This window comes from Dicentrarchus labrax, unplaced genomic scaffold (assembly GCF_905237075.1).
Source record: "Dicentrarchus labrax unplaced genomic scaffold, dlabrax2021, whole genome shotgun sequence".
Taxonomy (NCBI): Eukaryota; Metazoa; Chordata; class Actinopteri; family Moronidae; genus Dicentrarchus; species Dicentrarchus labrax.
This window is the reverse complement of record NW_026136706.1, coordinates 30,319,007-30,334,401: the sequence shown is the minus strand read 5'-3', so window position 1 is coordinate 30,334,401 and position 15,395 is coordinate 30,319,007. Positions and strand designations below refer to the sequence as shown.

The following is a 15,395-nucleotide window of genomic DNA, read 5'->3' as shown; positions in this document are numbered from 1 at the left end:
GCCATGTCAATACAACATTCTAGGTAACTATTAATTTACTTTCGGTTTAACTGCTCAGTTATTTATTTTACTCTGTGTACTGTAGTCTTGAGGCCTGTTAAGGATGTTATATGCTTATTTCATTGAATTACAGTACTGTACTTCCCATGGATACTTAACGCTGGTCTTTCACTGGTGATGCGTTAGTCTTCTTGCTTTGCCAATTCATCTAATCCACTGACCATTATTGACCGATATTTAGTAAAAATATGCATTCTGGAGATCGGAATTAATGCTTTCTAGTCGTACAAAAACCTGACGGAAAAAGCTTCATCAGATCCTTGGCTGAGTTGGGGGGGGGGTTATTTTTTTTTTTTTTTTTTTTTTTTTTTTTTTTTTTTTTTTTTTTTTTTATTTTTTTAAAATTTTTTTTTATTTAAAAAAAAAAAAAAAAAAAAAAAAAAAAAAAAACCCCTCAAAAATTTAAAAAAAAAAAAAACCCCTTTCTAAAAAAAAGAAAAAATAAAAAAAAAAATAAAGGGGGAAATTATTAAAAAAAAATAATAAATGACCCCTTTCCACCTCCCTCCTCCCACCTCTTTTTAAGAGGGTGTGAAGGGGGAAAAAAAAAAAAAAAAAAACCCCACCACCCCAACCTAACTATAATTTTTTTTTTTTTAGTTTTGGGGGGGGGGGGGGTTTGGGGTTTGGGGTTTAGAGGGCCATGGGGGTTAAAAAAAAGGAGGGGGGGGGGGGGGGTTTTTTTTTTGGGGGGGGGGGGGGAGGGTTTAAAATTTATTTTTTTTTAAATTTTAAACCGGGGGGGGGGGGGGGAAGGGTTTTTTTTCCCCCTCTGTTTTAAATTGGTTGGGGGAAAAAAAGGAGGTCAAAAAAATTTATTATTATTTTAAAAAATATTAAAATTATTTTTTTTTTCCCCAAAACCCCCAAAAAATTTTGAAATTTTTTTTTTTCCCCTTTCCCCCCCCCCTACTGAGTTGAGATCTGTCTGTCTGGAGAGTCAGGTCTGGACATTGTCTGGAGTTGCCCTTTCACGCTTCTACGGGTCTGGAAAGTACTTTAACAGTGCTTGGGTTTAGCCCATTGGAATCTAAGGAACATAGACGATCGGCAGTCAGTATTGGCGGCAAACAAATGTGACCGCGGCATCTCTAATTATTACAGTACCATTTTTCTTACTCTTGTTTGTAGTATCTCAACTTTTTATGTTTTGTAGTCATTATCATTAAAGTTGTGTTTTATCATATACTTTTGCTTCCAGTAAAACCTTCAGCGGCCATACTCCGTCTTTAGCCTTCAGTGGAAGTGTGTTTGACTTACATAGCTGTGTACTTTGACCTATTGGGAGGACAGCAGAGCCATTCTTTGTATCCATGTATGATCTTTTCAATACCTAGTAAACCCTTTCAGGCTGAGCAGTAGCCACTTTTGTTATGTAATAGTTTCTGGACAACAATGAAGGTCTATGGCACGGTGCCATAAGCTACATCAGGTTGTTGTTGACATTAACAAATAGTAAAAATAACGCCTGCATTGTTTCTAAAATAGACCTTTTTCACAGCAGCCATTTTGACATGAAATAGTTGGGTAAATACAGGTGTTACCAATGATACTATGGGGATGCATGTTGCAGTCAGCTGTCCAGGTTCAGTTCTTGTCGCTGGATTGCTGCTTTGCATCCCCGGACTGGTTGAAATGGTCTGCACCGGGAACACTGATGTACTGATGTACCCATGAGCAGTACACTGGTGGAGGGCAGATAACTGTGCGTGTCCCACAACAGTGTTCTCGTTGTTTCAGCCATCAGCTACTGATCATATGAGAGCTGCTAATGATCTTATGCAAGCAAGGATCGGTGTGTGTGTGTGTGTGTTTCTCCTGTGGATCATGTGTTGTGTCATTTTTGTGTATTTCTCATTGTATGGTTTGTTTGTGGAAGAAGGACAGACACACAAACGCACACATCCATTGATAGATGAAATCATGCATACTACAACTCCCAAAACAGCCGCTCAGACACACACATTTAAATTTTACATACACGCTGTCTTCAGTCACTGCACTTGTGTATAAATTCCAGAAAAAGGTGAGACGTGATTTCAGCGCGATTTGAATCTGACAGGAGATGGGATGCTTTAGTGAAATGTCACCGATTTTTTCCACAGACCAAGAGAGACTCAGGAAAGTGGGCGGGGAAAATCTAAATGGAGTGAAAGGGAAAGGATGCAAGGAGTGGCTGTAAAGGAGAGCAGTGGGTCGAGAGGGACAGAGACACATTGGGTAGGAGAGAGACTACAGCAGTGTATTCAAATGTTGTGGCCTGTCAGTTATTTTTAGGTCACATACATCCAGCCTGCTCAGCATGATAGAAACACACACACTAGTGCCACCTGCTGACAGTACATTGGGTGTGTAGACAGCTGTTAGGTGTGTGTGTGTGTGTGTGTGTGTGTGTGTGTGTGTGTGTGTGTGTGTGTGTGTGTGTGTTTGGAGTAGTATTTTTGTACTTTAGATGGAGCTTCTAGTCTTTGTGCTAAGCTAGGCAATGGACTGATCTCAGTACTGGACCCACAAAGATGGAACCTTTGCTTACATTCTCATCTGACTCTGGGTAGAGTGTTCCTTTTAAAAGCCATGGCTATCTACAATCCCCAAATATTTAGGCCTCAGACTAACCAAAGCCAACTGTCAGAAGCCCAGTGTGGTTTTCATATAGTGCTGTCAGCACGAAGGAAGGAAGACCGTACAAATGTCCGTCCAAAGGAAATATGATCATGTATAATAAAATAATTTCTCTATCTCTGTCTCTGCAGGGTGATTTAATTCATCCACTCTGTGCTGTGTTGGAGCTGGACTGAGCAGTGTTAGCAGACCAAAGGTAAACAGCATTAAACCATTTTTATCATTTCATATCTCACTGTCACATGGAAAGTTCTGTTCTGTGTTTATTTGCTGGCCTGTGCTTGATTCTTCTCAATATATGGCCAAATGTATGCTAGCCTTTTGGGTACTTCTTGCCTGGGGCTGTTTGGATTGGTTTGGGCTACGCTCCTCAGTTCCAATGAAGACAAATCTTAATGATACAACATAGAATTATACACCGATGTATTTGGTCCCTAATTGGCAGATTTTCTACCAAATCAACTCTGGTTGAAACCTTGGCTGAATGGGAGCAAATCCCTGCAGCAAGAAAAATCACATGGAAAGCCTGAAACCAGTGGAGGCATAGATTAATGCCCATAGTTCTGGAATGAGATGTTCAACAGTCATGTAAAGTATGGGTATAATGTCTTGGTTGTAATCTTATTTTAACTGGTCTTTGGTATCTGGAAAGGTTTTTGCTGACATCTGGTGCAGACACAGTGTGTAACATTTCTTATTATTATCCCACTGCGTTCATAGTTGAGGTTTACCCAAAGTACAGCATACTATATTTTTCTATTACCGTCTTGTGTGTCACTTATTCTGCTTTAATCCTTAAATATCTAACCAATTGTTAAAAAAACAACAACAACAAAAAAAAAAAAAAAACAGGCCAGCACTGAACTGATGGTCAGAAAACTATTTGGAGGTTTCCAAAATAAATGTTCCCGTATTGAATCATTCCCAGCCTCTTGTGGGCTTTTGTATTCTTTATACTTGTGTTTCATCCCTGTTGGCCTCAGTGGAAAACTGAATATCTCTGTGGCAAGAGGCTCCAGTGATTACCCACAGCCGACTCTTGAATGCCAGAATTTTAAATCTGTGGTCAGTGCAAACTAATTCCTGGATACTTAAGACAATAGTCATGTCATTTTATGTAACAGTCTGCAAGAGTTTGGTATAAATAGTGGAAAGTGGCATGATACCCTTTGTGTGTAGGAGTAAAGTTTCTTTGCTGTCCCTAAAACCAAGAACAGCTTACTCTTAGCAATAGATATGGTAACCTCGTGCTTGCCAGTGAGCTTGTGCCAAGTTGTCCCCAATGGTAAGAAATTCTGATAATGCTAAAAAGAAATTTTAGCAGTGTTTAGATCTTGATTAAGATCGGCCACTTGCTTTTTAGATAATTTAGCATTGCTGAAAGAGGTTTTTTGTGAAGTGAAACCACCATTGTTTAAAATCTGATCAGCACTTACAAGGCTATTGAAACAGTAGCATGGATCAACGTCAAAGTCAGATAGGCACCAATATTATAAAAGAAAACTAAATGGTGACAAAATTTGAATGTGAAGTACCTAACCCTAACTTGCATGCACTTGTGTAAAATGACTTAAAGTTGCCAGGTTGAATCCAAGATCTGAGTTGAGAAATTGAAATTAAAAAAGATCACCATTTTGTGTGCTTATACACTATACCCATGTGATACCCACACACGTATAAATCTGCCTCGACAAGTCGGCTGTTAGGTGTTCAGTGTGGACTAGCTGCTTTGCAGGCATGCTGAGCTCTAGTGTAACTGGGCAGAACGTTAAATAATATATTTCTCATAATGAGGTGTATTAAAGAAAAAACATCAACAGTGGCGAAAACTATAGATTAGAAAAAGTAGGACCCACATGCACATGACAAATTAAAATACAGAGGTCGAGTCCTACTTGGCACAAACTGACAACTCAAGAGTCGACTTGGCCCTACCACATGATTCCTATCACAAACACCTAAAAGTCATTTTTTCTCACTATTATTACCAATGACATGAATGACCACTCTGCAGCGGGCAGTTAAACCCACACAGAACATCATCTACCAAGCATCAGTGATATCAGTGAGCTGAGGTACCACAGCAGTCTGTTCACCCTGCTGCCATCTGACAAGCGATACAGAAGTATCCGCTGCCATACCACCAAACTACAGAGCAGCTTCTTACCTCAGGCTGTGCTGCTCAATTCATCCTCCGCACTCCACCATATATACGTTTTGTTTTGTTTATATTGTTTTGTGAGTCGCAAAAAGGGACAACAACATGCATTTAGCTGTACAACTCTTGAACTTCCTCATGTTAGAGCTTGTAAGAAACCCTTAAACACAGAGTGACAAATTAAGTAGTGAAGTTATATAGTGTGTGTGTGTGTGTGTGTGTGTGTGTGTGTGTGAGAAGAGAGAGGAGGTTTGGCAACACTTAGTTGGGAATGTTGGTTTTTCTGTGGAGATCAGACAGTTTGTTCAGTTCAGAAACTTAAAGCGAAAGAGCGTGTGTGTGTGCTTGTGTGTGTGTGTGGGATGCTGCCCTGTTATTCAGTTTTGTTGTTAGTTTCGCTGCACACACAGCTGCACAAACTGCTCCACTCGTGATGTACTAATGATCATATCAAAGTGTTGTGTGCATACATATAAATATACACACTATAGATACACACTGTGTGGTTGTGGGAGTGCCACATTTGTAAAGGAGTGGCTCATGTTTCTACGTTTATTATAAGGAGCTGGATGGGTTTGGCAACATATAGCAAGGTAAAAATATATAGAGTAATGTCTAATCATGGTAAAATTGAATTTGTACAGGCTTTTTTAAGAATGATACTTATTGCTGTATTTTGGGCCATGCTACAGTTGCAGCATAGCTGATGGCAATGTCCATAGTGGAGTATTTAAACTTTAGCTTGGATTGCCATGGGATTTTGGACAGTTGTCCTCAGCAATAAGGAAACCCTAGTTTTTCCTGTCCAATATAATGCTACAGTGAAGGAGAACCTCTTGAGGAAGGGTCCAATGTATTTCAGCCTCTCTTTTACCTTTCCTTTAGGAATACCCTTAAAGCCTGGTCACACCAGAACGGCCCAGCAAAGTTCATCCATGCACCCTCCCAATACAGGTGGTGCTCAAAGCTCGGGAATGTTATTGATGACTACTTGCTAGAGGTAGCTGGTGATCAACTGTAACTAGTGAGCTAAATGCTAACACACTTGCAAACCAGGAACAAGCAAGTGCTAGTCACAATCGCGTGAAAAGCTTGCTAGCTTGGCAACCATTGGTTAGCAAGTTCATTAGCTCAATTGCCAACGGGACAATAAATTCACATTTGTACAATCATTTACAGTCTCATAACTGTTTGCAAACCATTCCTAAAAAGAAAGAAAAAAAAAAAAGCTACAACATAGCTTCCTCCATTTTGGACTCTCCAGTTCTGTTCCCTGAAAGGTCAGCACCGTCAAGACAGTTTGCCATCTGTCAATGGCGCAAATTTGCATTTTAAAGTTCACCAAAGATGAACTTGACCTGAAAAATTCCAGCAGATTTATTTCACTTCCTGCAAGCAAATCCACTTATTGGGATATCTCCACTGACATGAACTGATATTGGCTGAAATTGTACTGTGTGTTTTTAAATGTTCGCGTGACCAGGCCTTGACCAGCTGTCGAGTAAATCTCTTTCTTGCTTGCTAACTATAAAATCACTGACAGTATATGAAGTGAAGCCAAAACTACATTTTATGCAATGGCCAGCAGGGGGAGGGCCAGATAGTGTGGAGGCTCATGGAGAATCGACCCAACTTCTCAGTTTTATGAGCTCAGTAAACAGTTTCCTGATGAGTTTATTAATTCTCAATCTCTAGTTTCAGTCTTCTTCCATACAGCATGATGTTCAATTAGTAAATGATGTTCCCATTTAGAGTAAAATAGATGATAAATCAGGGTATGCTTTAGGACGTGGCTACCTTGTGATTGACAGGTCATTCTCAGTGAGTCCGTCCAGATCAACGCACCAAACTCAGATCAAACTGTCAAACTAGGCAGTGCTGATCAGATATGGATCTGGATTCTGTTACTGCGTTGCCTTGACCATAACTCCATACTGGAGGCTTCAAAACGATACTCCACAAACCAATGGGTGATGTCACAATAGGTGATTCTGGTGACAGCTTTACCCTCTGGCACCACCCTCAGGCCAGATGTAACATTTTTGCCCCCCGGTGCTGGCAGGTATCTCAGAATAGCAAAGTTGTGCCTCCACCAGCTCTGCCACAAATGTAGCTCACCTCCACTTCCAGCCGACTTGTGTGTGTAGGGGGGGAGATGTTTTGAGCTACAGGAGCAATCTGACAGCAAGGGTGACTCTCCCACACCATACCCAACTTTGTTACATCCATGGTAAATCCATTCAGCTACAGTAGAATCAACTTCCTGCTGCCTCTTGTTTGTTTCTTTTGGAGCAAAAATAGAAGTCATTTGTTCTGTCCCTTAATCGGGAACACACCAGTGTGTGTGTGTGTGTGTGTGTGTGTGTGTGTGTGTGTGTGTGTGTGTGTGTGTTTCAGTATCAGATTACACAGCAGCTGAGTACCCCAGGGATCTGCTGGCTCCAGCCATGGGGCTCAAATACACACACACACACACACACAATGGAGCGTAATTTGGGCCAATGTCGCATGAATACATACTTATATACATTTCTCCTTTCTTAAGAAATAAATAAATACTCATGCTAAGGCAGTGCACAGAAAAACCAAAAAAGACATTCACGCTGTGTCGCCCAAATGAATAAAGTCTAGAACACTACAACCAGCTGCTGATAACTACCTTTGCGCCTAGTGTAATCTCATCTCTGTGTGTATTAAGTCAGTTTAGTTATATCCCAGCCATGACAGAAAACAAAGAGAAACACACTAGATTAAGGATTGAGAATATGCCTCAGTGTAGGTCAGCAGGGCAGGTATATGGTAATATGAAGTGTTTAGAGGCATATATATACAGCACAGTATATCTGAGCGGAGGAAAATAAGAGCGTGCAGTCTCCACCTCCCACTTTTTCTCAGTACTAGTCTCCCTTCCTTGTATTGAGAGACGGAGGCAGATGTCGATACGAGGCAGAGAAACAGAAAGGAAATGATGTAATCCCTCCTGTTGGTCTCAGGGGAAGTGATATCATTGTTGCTGGATCAGCAGGCAGCTTCTCGTTCGTCCTCTGCTTCCTCTGCCTCTCTCTCTCTTTTGGTCTTCCTGTGTGATACATGAACAAACTGTACCGTACAACAAAAACTACACTGTCCTGAATTACATAAGGGACAAAGTATAAACACATGCTCATGGTTTTAGCTAATTTACTAAAAAAAACTGCTGTATAGTTGACATTACTACTGACTGTTATCCTCCATTAAGCGGAGGATAACCGTTTAGGTTTTTCAGTGTCATATTCCTCCCTATATTGACCGATCAATAGAAATTAAAGTCGGATGTGCAGTGAGAGGTGAGTTAGAGAGGTTAACAAAGTCTGACAGCTGTAGCAGAGCTGCCCCCTAAAATTAGATCTGAATCTGCAAGTCAAATGTCAGAATCTCAGTCAAACCTTCAGACTATTTAGGTTTGTTGTGTCTAGTCTTGTCCTAAAATGATGTACCTGTCAACCTGGCTGGAATGGAATTAGGGAGAAGTGATAGAAAATTTGCAGAGACAAGTGATGCTCGGCCACCCTGCTGTGTTTGTGAACACTGTGCTGTTCTCACCAAGGTTGTTATAGTTAGCTAAACTAAACTATAAACTAACACTAGGTGTGAAAAAACATTTTATTTAATTGGAATAACAACTAGACTTCAGAAAAATATGGAAAGTAACCAAAAGGATGGTGTACTTTTAAAACTAACTGAAATCAAATAAAAAATATACAGGAAATGTCTTAAGTATTAGTCTCTTCAGTTAAGGAGGCACAGGTGCTGTGTTTACTGACACTGAGATGACTGAGACAATAGAGTTTTGTATTGTAAGACCTATTCTGAACTTAAGTCAATTACCTAAATCTTGCCCCTGAGAAACACCTAACAAAAAAATCTTTGACAATAAAAGCTGAGCAAACCCACTTTGGAAGCAAACTGAAACTAAACTGAATTGAAAAAACAAAAATTCAAACATAATGACAAATCCAAAACTAAAGTAACTCTCACGCCTATTGAGCAGTGTTGTATTCAGATGGTATCAGAATATATGTCACCAAAGGCAAATGTTAGGTAAAGATGGAAGTTGCATTACTATTACAATGAAAGTAAGTCAGGCTCTACCAGTCAGTCACAATCAGACGCTATTCAAAACAGCAACCCTCCCTGAAAACTGTGCAAAACAGCCCCGACTTATGCTTCTGGTCAAAGCAACACGCTCACACTCACATGACACGATTTAGTGAGTCAGTGGTATGTAACGCTCACTGCTGAAGGTTTACTTGCTCTTTGAAGTGTCTTCAATTGAGTTATTGTGTTGGATCAGGCAGATGAGCTGGGGTCGTGGAACATCCCGAACATCCACTCCAGCTTGCTCCTACACACTCATCAGCTGACTTCTAACTATGACATCACGAGCCGAGCAGAGAGACTCCCATAATGTGTCACCTGCATGAAAGAGAGACCAGCAAGCACCAATCCATTTCACTGCAGAATCACTGTCTGAGCTGGCATCCCTTAAGGGCCCCCGCACACACACACACACACACACACACACACACACACACACACACACACACACACACACACACACACACACACACACACACAGGCTCCTGTAATTGATGTCACAGTGTGAATCCTCTGGGCTAATTATGTACCCTGGCGAGACACACACACACACACACACACACACACACAAAACACACATAAGGGCTGTGTGTGGTTTATTTACAGCATCTAGTTGAGCATGAAAGATGACATTAAAACTAAAAGTCTGCAAGGAAATCAAGTAGTAGAACCATTATTCCATGGTTTGTACGCTTTTTCCTTCATCGTCAACAAGGAGAGTATTGGCACAAAGGTTGATACAAAAAGTGGAAAACACCCCAAAAATAACAGCTTATTATAAAATTAGAATATATGATATAAAGCTTCTAAGTGTGTTAGTATGATATAATTTAGCTTTGAAGGCATTGTTGAGACAAATGGAGAAATGAGGAATTAGAAGAAAAAATGTTCTCATAATTAAGTTTTCTGGTAAAGTCTGCCCCCTTAGAGTGTGAGTGTGTGTGTGTGTGTGTGTGTGTGTGTGGAGAGAGAAACATCTCAACTTGCTGTCTGGATTCACTCATTGCTTCTTTTTTCTCTGGATCTGATTTATAGCTTCAATTCATAGGCCTAAAAATACCATTCTCTGTGTGTGTGTGTGTGTGTGTGTGTGTGTGTGTGTGTGTGTGTGTGTGTGTGTGTGTGTGTGTGTGTGTGTGTGTGTGTGTGTGTGTGTGTGTGTGTGTGTGTGTGTGTGAGAGAGAGAGAGAGAAAAGTGTGTGTGATGTCCTGATATAGAGCCGTGGGAAACAGGCCACATTGAGTGCAGTTGAAGGAACTTTAAAGCCTTCTCTGTTGTTGTTTTTTTGCGGCAGTGCGGACCAGTGGAGGCCCCGCGTTGCGCTGTGGGAAACTGGGAGCAGTCCAGTACGGATGCAGTCGGTGCGTTGCTCAAGGGCACTATAGCGGTAGATTTTAGTGAAGTCGAGAGGGAACACGAACAGTTGCTAGTGGTGCAAGTTTCAGGTTCTCCAAACTCCTCCCCTCTACAGTTTAATGCTCCGTCGTTGCTACAGGAGATAAAGAAACTGCAGTAATACATTCTGTATTTACTGTCTCACTCCCCCTTATTAAAAGAGGAGAGGAGGGATGAAGCAAGGGATAGGTGGGAGAAGGGTGAGAAGCAGGAGGGAAAACAGCAACAGACAAGGAAGAAGGGAGAGAAATGAAGAGAGGTAGGAGGAATGAAGGATGGGAGTATGATTGCATGCTTTCAGTCTGACAGACAGGAGGAGTGTGTGTGGCTGCTGCAGCAAAGTAATTACTGTTTACTTTGGACACACACACGCACGGCACTTATAGCCCATCACTAGCACTTGCTGTCTCAGCTCTGTTTGACAGAGAACAGAGTCTGACAGAGTGCTGGTTTCAAGACTCTTTCTGGTGGTGCATTCAACTGCTGTCCGAAACCTGAGAGTCGGAGTCTATAGCTGAACAGCAGCCATTATAATACACAGATGGCCTGATATTCGCAATCCTTTGTTAAAGTTTTAGTTTTGACTTTTTCGTTCTAGGTTTCAAAACACCGAATTATTACCTTCACAAAAGCAAACTCTTCAATACGATGGATGATATATAACGTGACTTACAAATCAACTCCCTCCTCTTCCTGTCCCTGCCTGAACCCGCTGTGTCTAGTCCTGGTTGGAGCCGCTGTAAATCACATGGCCTCCAAGGTGTGTTTGGCCCCGGTCGTGGTCACTCGGAGGCTGCTCAGCCCGGTCCCGTTGCCCGCTCCTGTCCTAGTGGTTTAAACAAACCTCCTCCGGCACTTTGAGCTCGCAGTCCGGGCACAGTCGCTAGGCCGCTAGCTAGCTAGTGTCAGGCTGGCAGCAGCTCGTACCATAGCCGTAGAAACGTAGATACCTCATTGGCCGCTGCTGTATGCCACCACTATACGTCTGTGCGATCGCCATATTGGGGAGGTCAAGATCCACTAGTTAGCAATACTGAGAGATGCAGACTGCACTACAGTATCGACTGTAACTCGCTTAATTCTGAACCAGTTTTCATTAAATTTGGTTTGTTGTGAACACGATAAAGTGAAGGTGATACTGGTTGCTTGTAGGAATGAATCCAGTCATTAGGGGTGGATCTAATCAGCTCTATGCCAAAAAAATGTACCTGCTGAAAAGCCACAACTTCCACTAGGACATCTCTGAGCAGGCAACATCAAGTGTAAATTATTTAGAATTTTAGATTTTTATACATATTATATTGTTATTTAATGTTAAATGCTTGTTTTTGTGAAATGTGAAATTAGTCAACAGGAAAATAAGATTCAACAGGTGAATTCTTTTCTCCAGTTTTTCAGCCAGTTCCTGTTAGACAGTAATTTGTAGCCTTCTATGTGTTGATACTCAATGCACCAGCTCACACACACTAGTGTACATGTATTTATGGTTTCCATTCTGCATTTTGCCCAAAGTGCTGCTTTGCCTGGCAGTAGCTGTTTGTTCATCCACACGCTGTACATGCCTGCAGCATTCTTCCAAGCAGTAACTCCTGATCTTTTTTTTTTGGCAAAGAGCCAATTAGATCCGCCCCCAGTGACTGAATAATTCTTACAAGCAACCAGTATCACCTTCAGTTTCTTATGTTTATAACAAATCAAATTTAAAATCGGTTCAAAATGAAGCGAGTTATAGTTGATTTTGTAGTGAAGTCAAGAATGCGGTATCTACATTTCTATTTCTATGGACTACAGGACTAATGAAAAGTTTGCTGCAGTTGAAAATAAGGTTAATGAGAGCCAAAAGAATGAACTGAAAGACTCTAAATTGCTCTGTACAGTTGCAGGTGGTGATACTCTGGGACTAATCACTGTGTGCCGTCAGTTATTAGTATGACAATACTGGTTGGTGCAGATTTTGGTCAATTTGAACATACTGTACTCCCCTACAGGAGCAGAGTCTGGGAGCTGCTTTTTTCTCCTCCCCTCTCCTCTTGTTTTTCTCCCCCCCTGTTCCCCCCACAAGTAATTTCCCCATGGGATTATTAAAGTATATCTGATTCTGATTCTGATTACTGATTAAGACAGGGTAACTGTGAACCTTGATAGAAGAGAACTTTGTATCAGTAGAATTATGGATGATGGTTCCCACACAGCCATATGCATTGTGGGGCTGAGAAATGGGTCACAATTTCTTGACACTTTTATCAGTTTGTGTGGTTGGAAGCAGATTTGCGTGGAGCAGTTTTTGAAGGTCGGAGCGTCTACGTCCTCTCTCGCACTCGGAGATAAAGCGAACTGAGTTCAGATGCAACGTGAAGGGAATTTTCCTCTCGTCCAGAATGTGCCTGCAATGAAAAAAGGTTCATTTGTTGGCCTGAATCTAACCTTCGCCTGTGTGGAAACGGCAGATTGTTGTACAAGAGCGCAGCTGTGAGAGTTTTCACAACGCTTCTCTAGTCCCTCAGCAGTCCCCAAACCACACACACACACACACACACACAGGAGCGGTGCTACAATTAGATCCCTGTGGTTAGCAAGGTCTGTCATTTAGACCAGAGGATAAGGCGTGTGTGTGTGTGTGTGGTGTGTGTGTGTGTGTGTGTGTGGTGTCTGTGTGTGTGTGTGTGTGTGTGTGTGTGTGTGTGTGTGTGGTGTTCGTAGTGTGTTTTCCAGTGTGTTCGTATGTGGGTGTGTGACACTCTGCTCTCTAATCTTGTGTGTGTGTTGGCTAGCAGTCTCTCCCCAGAGAGGGATGGCGGGGGGGGCGACGACAAAACGGCTACCCAGGAATAGCACACTGTGCCATGGGCGATACTCTGGGGTCGCTGGGTGGAGATCTAGAGGAGAGGAAAAAGGAGGAGGTGAGGACAGAAGGGAGCACAGAATAGAGGAGGAGGCAGAGCAAAGGGAACTAGAGCATACAGAAGGGAGGTGAGACAGGGGAGAATTGAGGAAAGAGGGGAGGAGGTGCGGAAGAGACAGTTGATGAAATTGATTATTGATCAGACCATAGCAACCATGCTCTTTTGGAAATGTAAAAGTTCTTGGTAACCGATATCCAGAGCACAGTATCGCCTCCTGGCTGTGGCTTCACATGACCTGCAACGATTAGTTGTCAACTATTAAATTAATCGGCAACTATTTTGATGATGGATCAATTGTTTTGAGTAATTTTTTCAGAAAGAAAATATAAATTCTATGATTTCAGCTTCTCCGATGTGAATATTTTCTGCTTTCTTTGAGTCCTCTATGACAGTAAACTGTATGTCTTTGGGTTGTGGACAAAAAAAAGACATTTGAGGACCGTCACCTTGGGCTTTGTTCAACATGGACCAAACAACTAATCAATTAATCGATAATGAAAATAATCATTAGTTGCAGCCCTATATGTAACATACGGACTTGAGAGTGGTATCAATTTTCTCATTTAACTGTCGGCAAGAAAGCTAATAACCATAGTTCTCTAACTTTAAATGATTCCTTTAACATTGCATGGAATTTTAGTTGTCACAGCTTTACATTATGGACCGAGTCAAATCAGCACGCAGAATGTTTGCTTTTTGTGCACTGAACTTCCAAAAGGACGTTTTTATTGATCTGTATTGCAGAGCTGATCAGTGAATAGGTTTTTAGATTGATAAATCAATTGAAAGTGTATTACATCATGTGTAGGGTGAAGAAATGGCTGCTACTGGTTGTCAACACAGCTGCTGTGTGTCTTTGTCTCTCTGTGTGTGTGTGCGTGTGTGCACGTGTGCGTGTCTGTGTCTGTCTCCCAGTGAAGGAGCGTTATTGGTGTCATTAATCACAGCAACTCTCCAAAAGTGTGTTGACTTGTTCTCGGTGCAGTTATGTAAATGGTTTATATACTGTATATACACACACACACGGTCTTAATATCTCACAACCTTTCCCCTGAATTTCTGACCCATACTTTTGGTATTCTTTTGTTATAAATCATGTTTATGGTTGTTGTGATTATTATATTTGGACAGTGGAACAGGCCGCTCTGTCTTCTGGCAGATATGGTTGAGTCTCAGTCATTTACTCTAATGTTAACATCTTAGTAAGATCATCTTGTCACAAGGCCTTCTTAATTCTAAAGGAGAAAAAACTTAGAAAACTTAGAAAATATACACAGTAGGCCCATGTCTCAGCATTTTGTTAATTTCTGTGAAGAAAACTAAATGGAATAGTTCTTTTTAAAGTTTAGATTATTATTTAAGATCTAAAACAGGATAAAGGCACGGTGAAGACGTGAACAGAGCCTTCACTCTCTGATGAACAGCCTCGTCCTGCATTAGAAAAGTAAAAACAACCAAAGAGCTAATAGAACAATGACAAGAAAACCCTGTTTGTCAAAAAAAGAAGCCTATTATAAAATTACACAATACAAACTGTGTAAAGAGATCCTAAAAATGTCAGAAAAACTCACAGGAACAAAAACAATATTCACAGGAAATAATCTGCTCAAAATTCATCCAAATAGCTTATTTTACACCAGCTTTCTGCAGTTATTGTGTTCAATGTTCATTGTACAGTTTATCAGTTGTTCTCTACTGTTATTGTCGAATATAATAGAAATATATATAAAATAGGCCAATTACTCAATGGTTGAAAAAGGCTCCCTTAAGGAAAAAGGTTGGGAACCACTGGTCTAATGGGTGTAGTGTTCATTGCCTCGGCTAAACAGTCATAGAAGTTAACCACCTGGGGAATTTAAATGTGGGACATTTTGTGCCGGTCTTTTGATTTTGGTGTTTGCTGTGAATGAGGTAACCTGCCAGTGGGGCTTGAGGAAAGGTCAGAAGGTCGCAATCAGTTGATAATAGTGTTGCAATGGTATGAGATTGTCACGGTATTACACTATTATTATCAGTTACAGTGACCCTTTAAATGAATGAAAACAGAAGAGGTTTTTGGTTCCAGACTAGAGCCCGATTGAATATATTAGTCAGTTGTTGTATCGGTCTGCCAATATTG

At 41.1% G+C, this 15,395-nt stretch overlaps 1 protein-coding gene across 4 annotated transcripts in view; it reads left to right on the top strand.

Moving 5' to 3' along the window:
* The window catches only part of raph1a (Ras association (RalGDS/AF-6) and pleckstrin homology domains 1a), a 72,153-nt gene that overhangs the window by 20,277 nt on the left and 36,481 nt on the right, over window positions 1–15,395 (top strand). For all 4 annotated transcript variants that reach the window (XM_051404474.1, XM_051404471.1, XM_051404473.1 and 1 more), the window contains exon 2: window positions 2,814–2,878. The gene's annotated coding sequence lies outside the window, so the exon portion shown is untranslated. The remainder of the gene's footprint in view (window positions 1–2,813; window positions 2,879–15,395) is intronic.